Source organism: Saccopteryx leptura, chromosome 4 (assembly GCF_036850995.1).
Source record: "Saccopteryx leptura isolate mSacLep1 chromosome 4, mSacLep1_pri_phased_curated, whole genome shotgun sequence".
In the NCBI taxonomy this organism is placed as follows: Eukaryota; Metazoa; Chordata; class Mammalia; order Chiroptera; family Emballonuridae; genus Saccopteryx; species Saccopteryx leptura.
Genome location: NC_089506.1, coordinates 129418015 through 129430325, shown reverse-complemented (window position 1 = coordinate 129430325; position 12311 = coordinate 129418015). Strand labels below are relative to the sequence as shown.

The window sequence follows — 12311 nt, the reverse complement described above, 5'->3', positions numbered from 1 at the left end:
GGTCCTCTCCACACAGCTCTCTCTGTCTCCAGTTCCAAGAACCAACCCCTTCCCTTGCCGTCAGGGGAGGCTCTGCTAGTAGCCTGATGCTGCATTATACAAGCCTTGTTGTTTTCCTAAATCCATCTTACACATTTATTCTTACTCCATTACTCTCCTTGACTACTCACAATTTGAATGTGCAGCCTTTCTCATGTCAGAATCCTAACTAATAAAACAACCATCTCTGATACTGAGTATCATTAAGACTTTGGGATATGGCCTGACCAGGCGGTGGCGCAGTGGATAGAGCGTCGGACTGGGATGTGGAGGACCCAGGTTCGAGACCCCGAGGTCACCAGCTTGAGCACAGGGTTTGAGCAAAGCTCACCAGCTTGGACCCAAGGTCGCTGGCTAAAACAAGGGGTTACTCGGTCTGCTGAAGGCCCGTGGTCAAGGTTCATGAGAAAGCAATCAATGAACAACTAAGGCGTCGCAACGCGCAACGAAAAACTAATGCTTGATGCTTCTCATCTCTCCGTTCCTGTCTGTCCCTATCTATCCCTCTCTCTGACTCTGTCTCTGTAAAAAAAAAAAAAGAAAAAAGAAAAGAGTTTGGGATATGGCTCTAGATCAGTTTGATTCTTGTAACAGTAAGACATTGAACTGAGGTGGACATGTGATAGGGCATAGAAAGGAGTGCAAAAATAAGCTTGATCTACTATTGCTGAAATATGGGGAAAATTGGCCTCTTGAGTTAATGAGTGAGCACACACAGAGCAATAAATTGTGATTCTCAAACAGCAGCACAGGGCTGAAGGGTGACCAAGGGAGCAGCATATTTAGTACAGATGCTTTTATACTGGAGCAGTAATTGGTTATAACCATCTTTGGCTTTATTAGTGTTCATTCAGTCTTTTGACTGCTTTAAACATACCACCAAATACTACTTGAAATAGTGTCTTGAATTCAAAAACATCAAAAATCTCTACACTTAGTGTTTAAGTCTTGGAAATTATTTATTGCTTCAAGTCTTAATATTATGGCTAAAATGCAAAATTATTGGAAAGAAGTAATATTGTTGGACTAAATGCATAATGCAGTGGTTCTCAAATTTAAGAGTACATAAGAACCACCTCAGAAGCCTGTTAAAAATATATGCCCTGGCCCTGGCCGGTTGGCTCAGCGGTAGAGCGTCGGCCTGGCGTGCGGGGGACCCAGGTTCGATCCCCGGCCAGGGCACATAGGAGAAGCGCCCATTTGCTTCTCCACCCCCCCCCCCCTTTCTCTCTGTCTCTCTCTTCCCCTCCCGCAGCCAAGGCTCCATTGGAGGAAAGATGGCCCGGGCGCTGGGGATGGCTCCTTGGCCGCTGCCTCAGGCGCTAGAGTGGCTCTGGTCGTGGCAGAGCGACGCCCCAGAGGGGCAGAGCATCACCCCCTGGTGGGTGTGCCAGGTGGATCCCGGTCGGGCGCATGCGGGAGTCTGTCTGACTGTCTCTCCCCGTTTCCAGCTTCAGAAAAATACAAAAAAAAAAAAAAAAGAAAAAAGAAAAAAAAATATATGCCCTGGCCAGATAGATTGGTTGGTCAGAGCATTGTCCTAAAGCACAGAGATTGCCGGAGCAATCCCTGGTCAGGCCACATACAGGAAGAGATTGATGTTCCCGTCTCTCTTTCCCGCTCCTCTCCTCTCTATTTGCTAAAATCAAAAACTAAAAATTTAAAAAATATATAGATTGCCCTGGCCAACGTGGTAAAGCATTGGCCTGGTGTGTGGAAGTCCCAGGCTCGATTCCCAGCCAGGACACACAAGAGAAGTGCCCATCTGCTTCTCCACCCCTCCCCCTCTCCTTTCTCTCTGTCTCTCTCTTCCCCTCCCGCAGCCAAGGCTCCATTGGAGGAAAGTTGGCCTGGGCATTGGGGATGGCTCCTTGGCCTCCACCTCAGGTGCTAGAGTGGTTCCGGTTGCAACAGAGCAATGCCCCAGATGGTCAGAGTATCACCCACTAGTGGGCATGCTGGGTGGATCCCGGTCAGGCGCATGAGGGAGTCTGTCTCTCTGCCTCCCTGCCTCTCATTTCACAAAAATATTAAAATAAATAAATAAAGTAAATAATATATAGATTGTTGGCTCCTACTTCAAAGATGCTTTTTTTTTTCATTCAGATGTGACCAGGAACTGTACGTTAAATAAGCTTTCCAGAGAATTCTGATACAGGCCACATGCATTGGGTATCTATTGCTGTGTAACAAATTGCCCAAGCTTAACAACTTAACACACATTTATCATCTCATAGTTTCTGACAGTCAAGAACTCTGAAGTGATTTAGTTGAATGATACTGCTCGAGGGTCTCTTGTGAGATTGCAGTTAATCTGTTAGCAGAGGCTATAGTCATCTCAAGACTCCGTGAGGCTGGAGAATCTGACCTCCAAGTTCTCTCACATGTTGTTGGCCAGAGGCTTCAGTTCCCCACCATTGGGGCCTCTCCATAAGGCCACTCACAACTTATTTCCCCCAGAGTGAGTGACCAGAGATAGAGAAGGGGGGGGGGGGCAAGATGGAACCTTCAGCTTTTTAATTAGATAATTTTGGAAGGGACATACTGTGATTTTTGACATATTCTTCAGGTCACACAGACCAATCCTCATACAATGTGGGAGAAGTCTAGACAAGGCCGTTGAATAACGGGAAGTGAAGATCATTGCAAGGCAATCTCTGATGCCGGCTACCACATATTTTGAGTAATTCTGGTAAAAATGATTAATATCAGCTCATACTAAGAGCTGCTTTTCTTTGCAAATTTATATAGAACAGATATTCCAGTAAGGAAATAGAAAAGAGATCCTGCCCCACAAAGACCAGACCAGCTACTGCAGGCCCGGACCGGACCGGCTACTGCAGGCCCAGACCGGCTACTGCAGACCAGGCTCCAGGCCCTACCCAGCCATGCAGAATGTCCAGGTCAAGTACTACACTTGATGCTGATGGCCAGTATCTTGTCTCCTACTGACTTGAACCCATTTTTTGTTTCTTATGTTCCTGTCCTGGGTTTCTGGTTCTGAGGTCTGACCTTGCTGACCAGAACGTATTGCCCTGATCTGCAGAACCTCCATCATTTCTCGTTCCTGTCTTGCTTTGCATTCCCAGAGCTGACCTCTGTCATGCCTGCCGTAGGAACCTCCTTCTGTGGATAGTTCTTTCTGGTCTAGCTGAAATGTCCCTGTCTCTCACCTCACACATTCTGGTCTGGACTGACACAATCTGTCTTGATGCAGAATATACATTGCTTCTCTCAACCTCTCTTTCAGTACAAAATTGATGTAGTCAGTCTCTACTGTTAACCATTCCATTTTTTTTTCTTCCAGAGACAGAGAGAGGGATAGACAGGAACAGACAGGAACGGAGAGATGAGAAGCATCAATCATTAGTTTTTTGTTGCACTTTGGGACACCTTAGTTGTTCATTGATTGCTTTCTCATGTGCCTTGACTGGGGGTTTACAGCAGAGCCAGTGATCGCTTGCTGGAGCCAGCGACTCTGGGCTCAAGCTGGTGAGCTTTTGCTCAAACCAGATGAGCCTGCGCTCAAGCTTGGGGTCTCGAACCTGGTACTTCCGCATCCCAGTCCGATGCACTATCCACTGCGCCACCACCTGGTCAGGCTAACCATTCCCTTTAAAGAGAAGATTTTGGCCCTGGCTGGTTAGCTCATTTGGTTAAGAGCGTCATCATGAAACAACAAGGTTGTGGGTTTGATCCCCAGATAGGGCACACACAGGAAGCAATCAAAGAATGCACAACTGAGTGGAACAACAAATGAATGCTTTCCTTCCCTCTCCTCCTCTCCTCTTCTCCCTTCCTCTGTCTCTCTCTAAAATAAATAAATAAATAAATAAATAAATAAATAAATAAATAAATAAATAAATCAGCCCTGGCCAGATAGCTTGGTTGATTGGAACGTTGTCCTGGAGCACAGAGGTTGCTGGTTCAATCCCTGTTCAGGACACATACGGAGCAGCTCAATGTTCCTGTCTCTCTCTACCTGCCTCTAAAAAAAAATATTTAAACATTTTATTTTCTACGTACTGTCTTTATATTTAAAAAATTTTTTTTCTGCCTTTATTATTATTTTATTCATTTTTTCCTTCACTCAATGATTCCCACTGATATATTTGTCTACCATGTGCCCAGCATATGTTCCTTGCTTGAAACCTGTTTACATATGCCATTCCTCTTCACCTACAGCAGAGTCTATTTCCTCTCTCCTTGAATCTGGCTAGCTCGGACCAATTCAATGCAGCAAAAGTGGCATCCTGCCAGTTGCAGGCCTGGGCAGCTTTGGCTTTTGCTTTCGTGAGATTTCTAAGCCACTACGTAAAAAAAGCCAACCTCCCTGTTGGAGCAAAAAGAGGCAACTGAGGCATCAGACATGTGAGCGAAGCATCTTGGATCCTCCAGCCCAATCAAGTTGTCCCAGTCAATACCACATGAGCAGAGAGGAGCAGTCCCCACCCATTCCTGCCCTCATACAGAATTGAAACAAAATGTCACTTATTTATTTACTTACTTATTTACTTTTGAAAGAGAGAGAAAGGGATGGAGAGATAGAGATAGAGAGAAGCATTAACTAATTTTTCCTCTTAATTGTGCATCCACTGATTGCTTCTCAAATGTGCCCTGAACAGGGCTCAAACTGGCGACCTCAGGGGTCAAGCCAGTGCCCTTGGGATCAAGCCACCGTCCCTGGGATCGAGCCTGCAACCCCAGAATCCAACTAGTGACCTTGGTGCTCCAGGATGACACTCTATCTACTGCACCACTAGCCAGGACTGGCTTTTGTTGTTTTAAATTAAGTTTTCAGGTAGTTTGCAATATAGCAATTGATAACATACATTAACAAATATAAATCTTCAAAACAAATTTGAAACTTGTAAAGTAACACGAAAAGTATACTGGGGGCAGAAAAGCCAACTTCTAGACGTATATTACCTGTTCTCAGGACTGAATGGCATTGAATTTGATAAAAAGTAACTTATTTGCTTCAGTAAAGCAGAAGATTCAGAGTCCAGTTTAAAGGAAATTAAGGAGAAGTGATTAATGAAAATATAAAAACATACAGATATACAACAGTCATTCAGAGATGAGTGGAACAGATTTCCAATCCTCCTATATCTTAGAATAGCACTTCAAACAGATACCTGGGGCTCTTGTAAAAATGTAGATTTCTGGGTCCCATCCTTTAGGATTCTGATGTAAAGAGTTTACATTTTTTAAAATTTTATTTATTGATTTGAGAGAGAGAGAGAGAGAGAGAGAGAGAGAGACTGATTTATTGTCCCACTTATTTATGCATTCATTGGTTGATTATTGTATGTGCCTTGACCAGGGGTCAAACCCACAACTTGGATGCACACCAATGATGCTCTAACTAACTGAGCTACGCTTCCACGGCTTACATATCTTGGGAGGGGTTAAGAATACTGTTCTGAGATGCTACTAAGGTTTGGAACCACAGATTGTGAAGAATAAAAGTAAGCCTCAAAGGTCCAGTGGTGGCAAATAAAGATTTGGGGAGACTGGATTATATTGGAACTTTCAGGGAAAAGAGCTGGTGAAGAGAGTAAGGCTGTAGATTTGGAGAGACAGGAAATAATAATAATAATAATCAACAGCAAAGTCAAGAGAGCAAAAAATGTACCAAACACACAGGATGTGTTGATTGAGTGGGTTTCTAAAAAACTTCCAAATGTTGCCTAAGTTTCAAGAATGAAACTACTACAAATAATGCAAATGAATGCAAGCCAAATTGGAACGTGGACTGACTCTTTTGGGGGTAGAGGAGAGAAGGCACTCTTACTTACTTTTTTTCCCCCCACAGTGAGAAGGGTGTTACTTTTAATAACTGGACAAAAAATATATATACCTGAAAGAATTTTTAACTAACTTTTAATAATCATTACATTCCTATTAAATTTAAAAATATACTAAAACATGTAAATCCAATACTGTTGGGTCTAAGATAAATTGATATAACATTAGAATATGAATTTAAAGTCATAAAACTATTCACACCCTTTGGCCTAATTCCACTTTAGGATTATACCTCAAGGAAATGACCAGAAAGAAAAAAAGTGGTTTGTACAAAGATGGTCATAGAAATTATAAATGCTATTTATAATACTGGAAAGTTGGAAAAATCTCAAAAGTTCAACAATGCAGTAAGGCTAAGCAAACTGCAATGTATAATGAAGATGGAAAACTGGAACACTGACAAGTATGGGGACTAGGTAGACACATGAAAATGTTAACTAAATTCAATAAAAAGACAACAGCAAAATCTGTATTGTGTGGGGATGGCAACCATGCGAAACCGATATATGAAATAACAAAGATCAGAGAGTAATATGGAAGGTGTAAATAGTTATAACTTAATATCTTTTCTCCATTAAACTGGTTAAAGTATAGATTATTTAAATTGGGGATGGGGGAGTAGGATTTAGGGTTTGCCTTAGCAGAATTAACTACTCACTGTGCTTCTTTTAACTTCCTGTGCCTGAAGACACCAGTGTTCTCCCACTACAGCAACATCATTTAACACCCACAAAAATAACTGGGCACATAAACCGTGGAGGACGGGATTTTAATCAGTGACATCAAGTCAGTGTTTTGAAATAATGGGTGCAGCAAAGGATATACCAGAAAATACAACAATTGCAGATTAATAGAAGAAATCCTTTCCCCTTCCTTTTCATGCTAACTAACCAAGTGATAACATACACTTATGTGATTACTTTATAACCACAGGGAATGCAATGTTTAAATTGTTTAAAAATATAAACTATTGCACTGGCTGGCTGCCTCAGCAGTAGAGGGTCAGCCCGGCATGTGGAAGTCCTGGGTTTAATTCCTGGTCAGAGCACACAAGATAAGTGCCCATCTGCTTTCTCCACCTTTCCCCCTCTCCTTCCTCCTCTCTATCTCTCTCTTCCCTTCCTTCAGCAAAGGCTCCACTGGAGCAAAGCTGGCCCGGGCGCTAAGGATGGCTCCATGGCCTCTGCCTCAGGAGCTAGAATGGCTCCAGCCACAATGTAGCAACGCCCCAAATGGGCAGAGCTGGTGTGCATGCCAGGTGAATCCCAGTCGGGCACATGCGGGAGTGTGACTGCCTCCCCTATGTCAATATGTTAGCTATAATTACATATTTTTAAATACCTCTCAAACATATCAAGAAGCAGAAAAAGTAATGTAATAAACACCACAAACTCAATACCCTGATTTAGCCAATGTGAATATCTGGAAATCCTTTAAGTATCTCTCCCCAATCCTATTCATTTCCCTATCTCCTCAAAGGTAAAACTATTTGGATCTTGGTGTGTGTCCTGCCCTTGTATTTTAAAATATCTTTATCACATAAGTATAACTCTGTAAGTAATACAGAATGTTATTTTGCTTACTTACAAATCAAAATGGTGGTATCTCGTAGTTTTGGGGTTTTTTTTGTATTTTTCCGAAGCTGGAAATGGGGAGGCAGTCAGACAGACTCCCGCATGCGCCCGACCGGGATCCACCCGGCATGCCCACCAGGGGGCGATGCTCTGCCCATCTGGGGCGTCGGTCTGTTGCGACCAGAGCCACTCTAGTGCCTGAGTCAGAGGCCATGGAGCCATCCCCAGCGCCCGGGCCAACTTTGCTCCAATGGAGCCTCGGCTGCGGGAGGGGAAGAGAGAGACAGAGAGGAAGGAGAGGGGGAGAGGTGGAGAAGCAGATGGGCGCTTCTCCTGTGCGCCCTGGCCGGGAATTGAACCCGGGACTTCCGCATGCCAGGCCGACGCTCTACCACTGAGCCAACTGGCCAGGGCCTCATAGTTTTGATTTGTATTTCTTGAAAGCTAGTGAAGATAAGCATCTTTTCATGTATCTGTTAGCTATTTGTATGTCTTGTTGAGAGAAGTGTCTGTTCAGGTCCTCTCCCCATGTTTTAATTGGATTGTTTGCTTGTTTGTTACAAGACAGGAAATAGCAAGTGTTGGAGAAGCTGTGGAGAAAAAGGAACCCTCATTCGCTGTTGGTGGGAATGTAAAGTAGTACAACCACTATGGAAGAAAGTATGGTGGTTCCTCAAAAAATTAAGAATAGAATTACCATATGACCCAGCAATCCCTCTACTGGGTATATACTCAAAAAAACTCTAAAACACTGGCATGTAAAGACACATGTAGCCCATGTTCATTGCAACATTATTCACAGTGGCCAAGACATGGAAACAATCAGTGTCCTTCAATAGATGATTGGATAAAGAAGATGTAGTATATATACTTCTTCTTTTAATGTAGGATTTTCAGATAATCACATAAAATGGAATACTACTCAGCCATAAGAAATGATGACATAGTGCCATTTACGACAACATAGATGGACCATGAAAACATTATACTGAGCAAAATAAGTAAATCAGAAGAAGTTAAGAACTGTATGATTTCACACATAGGTGGGTTATAAAACTGAGAGTCACAGACATAGATAAAAGTGAAGTGGTTTCCAGTGGGAGGGGGTTGCAGAAGAGGGGGTGTAAAGAGGATCAAATATAAGGTGATTGAAAATGAGTTGACTTTGGGTGATGGGTACAACATAATCAACAGTTCAAATGCTATAGAAATGTTTACCTGAAACCGATGTACTCTTACTGATCAATGTCACCCCATTAAATTCAATTTTCTATTAAAAAAAAGGAATCATACTGCACATACCCTATTGCAACTTCCTGTTTTCATTGACATTGCTTTTGAAATATATCCATGTCAATATGTTAGCTATAATTAATTTTGTTTTAATGACACAGTATTTTTAAAAAGTATTAATTTTATATTTTTAAATACCAAAAAATACATAGCATTCATGTACTCAAGACAAAATTTCATCATATATTATTAGCATTGTGCTATAAAGCATATTAGTTCAGACCTTTTATTTTTAAAGAAAAACAAAATTTATGGGCCCTGGCCGGTTAGCTCAGTTGGTTAGAGCATTGTCCTAACATGCTAGGGTTATGAATCCAAGCCCCAGTCAGGACACATACAAGAATCAACCTATGATAGCATGTATGACTTGAACAACAAATTGATGTCTCTCTCCTTTCCTCTCTCTCTAAAAATCAATTTAAAAATTTAAAAGTATAAAAAGACAAAATATTTATGGATACATTGGTAGCACCTGAATCTCATTTCCTGATTTCAGTGCCTACCTTCCCTTTATAAACATGATGAATTTACTGATTATAATTCTTATGAATGCCTTTTTTTACATATTTGTAAAACATAAAAAATAAAGTTGTGTTTTGAATGTTCTTAAATTTTATAGAATACACATGCTTTTTTCTATGTGATATTTTTCACTTAGCATTATGTTTCTGAAATTTAACCACACTGACAGATGGTAACTCTAGCTCTTAACAGATGTGGTGTTAGTTCATTCATTTTCACTACTGTATATTTTTTCACCACATGACTATACTGTATACGTTTACTGATTACTGTATGATGGAGATTTAGGTGGTTTCCAGTTCTTACTATTATAAATACTACTGTAGCTGACCCTTGGACAACACAGGGGTTAGGTGTACAGAACCCTCACAAAGTCAAAACCAATCTATAACTTTTGATTCCCCCAAAACTTCACTATAACTATAGTCATCCCTTGGATCCAAGGGACCTGGTTCCAGGACCCCTGAAGATACTCAAATCTGCAGATCCTCAAGTCCTTTAAATAAAATGGTATATAAGAGTACATGAAGTCAGTTCTCTGCATCTGCTGATTCCCAGCCATGAAGAGAAAATACTATTTCTCTCCACAGTGGTTTAATCTGTGGCTGTGAAACCTAGGAGGGTCAACTGTATATTTATTGAAAAAAATCCATGTGTAAGTAAACAGTGCAATTCAAACATGTGTTCAAGAGTCAACTTACTATGAATCTTGTGGCACAGACATGGAGGGGCAGATCCCAAAAGCTCCTTCAAAAAAGGGTGATGCTTCAGCTCTTGAGAGTGCTATCCAGTAGTCTCTCCTTATGTGCAGTTTCAGTTACAGCCAACTGTGGTCTGAAAATATTAAATGGAAATTTTCAGAAATAAACAATTCAAAATGCCATTGTGAACAGTGTGAAATCTCCCTGCCCTGCTCCATCCTGCCTACATGTGAACTCTCCCTCTGCCCTATACATCCACTCTGTATGCACTCACCACCATGTACAGTCATTTACTACCCATCTGGGATATCAGAGCTTATCATGGTGTCTATCACGGCTTGTGTTTAAGTAACCTTTAATTTACTTAATAATGGCCCCAAAGCACAAGAGTAGTGGTGCTGGCAATTCGGATACACCAAAGAGAAGCTATAAAGAATTTCCTTTAAGTGAAAAGCTATGTGTGTATAGGAAAAACAGTGTACATAGGGCTTAATACTATCCACAGTTTCAGGCTTCCATAGTGGCCTTAGAATGCATCTACAACTTGAAGATACTAAATTCATGTTGTTTTAAGTCATGAAGTTTGTGGTAATTTGTTATATTACCCAGAGAGAACTAATACACAACATATATAAAATAAGGGATACGGGGATAAGAAGGTAAAGAAAAATATATATCTGGGGATGTGTATATTGTTTTCACTCTCAAAAACAGTTTTTAGAAATGCAGGTTATTGTTTTACATTCTAAATTTTAACTTACATAAAACTCATTAAGATTTTCTGCATTAGGTTAAAATAAATACAGGAATGAGTGTTATTGAGAGAGGAAGAACCCAAACTCCATCCTTAGATCTTAGAATCTGAAAGATCATTTCAAACCTAATAATGAAGTGATAGTCTGAAGGTCTGCCTCTGATTTTAGAAATCAGTCTATATCTGTTTCTAATTTATGAAACATTATTCATTACAATCCAAACTGAAGCCAACTACTAGAATGTAAGCACCACACTATATTCATATTTTGCCCTCGATGTGTAATGAATCAATGAATGGTGGCAAGTTTCTTTTTCCAAAGCAAAGATGGTGTTTGTGGCAGCCAGGCAGCCATGAGACTGCCTCTCAGGTCTCTGAGCATAACACTGACGCCTTGGCTGCTGCACTATGAATCTACCACTTTTTCCACAGGCTGCTCCTAACCAGTAACTGAGCTGTGGCAGGAAACTCAGGCAGGTCTGCTGCTGTGAGAAACAAAACTCCTCTGACGGGTGACTTTGGCTCTCCACTGGCTTATTAACAACTTTCTTATACCGCATTACATCCTAAAATGTATTCAGTCTTCCTCCTCTCCTTCACAATGTACCAGGGCTCTGCTTTCCTATGCCTTCCTCCCCATTTTCCCTCAGAGGGGTTTTTCCAAAAAAAGCTCTTGCACATCTAATCCCATCTTGGTATCTGCTTCTTGGAGAATCTTAAGACAGTGATTAACTGTATGAGTTTCAAAGGATTCCCTAGATAGGACATTAAAAATAAAAAGAAAAATAATTAAAATTTAGGACATAAGATTCCTTTAAAATATTAAACACTTGAAACCACATCAACACAACAGATTAAAAAATAAAAAAATAAAAGTGATATTAAAGATGCATGTTTATTAACATCTTTGAGACATTATTGAGAGAAAAGGACAGTTTACAAAACTATAGTGGGATCTTAATTTTGTAAATAAGCATAGGAAAAGGTATGAAAAGATATACAAGGTTTTAGAATTGGCATCTCAGTCAATGGAATACTATGGGGCCATGAAAAAGAAGGAAACCTTACCTTTTGCGACAACATGGATGGACCTAAAACTACAGTGTGTCCGTCAAGTCATGCTACATTTTTAACCGGTCACAGGAAAGCAACAAAAGACCATAGAAATGTGAAATCTGCACCAAATAAAAGGAAAACCCTCCCAGTTTCTGTAGGATGATGTGGCAGCATGTGCACATGCGCAGATGATGACATAACATCGTGCATACAGCAGAGCAGCCCACGGCCATGCCAGTCGAGATGTGGACGGTACAGAGGAAAGTTCAGTGTGTTCCATGGCTCGCTAAATTTGAATCCGTGACCAAAGTGCAACGTGAATATCAGCGTATTTATAACGAAGCGCCACCACATAGGAATAATATTACTCGGTGGGATAAGCAGTTGAAGGAAACCGCAGTTTGGTGGAGAAACCCCGTTCTGGTAGGCCATCAGTCAGTGACGAGTCTGTAGAGGCTATACAGGATAGCTACCTAAGGAGCCTTAAAAAAATCTGTGCGTGAGCCCACATCGAACTGCACTGAATAGGTATGAAACAGGGAGAGTTTTCCTTTTATTTGG

General features: G+C 41.1%; 1 pseudogene; it reads right to left on the bottom strand.

Moving 5' to 3' along the window:
• LOC136403177 (chloride intracellular channel protein 1 pseudogene) overlaps nt 1-12311 on the bottom strand; it is a 55431-nt pseudogene that overhangs the window by 31561 nt on the left and 11559 nt on the right.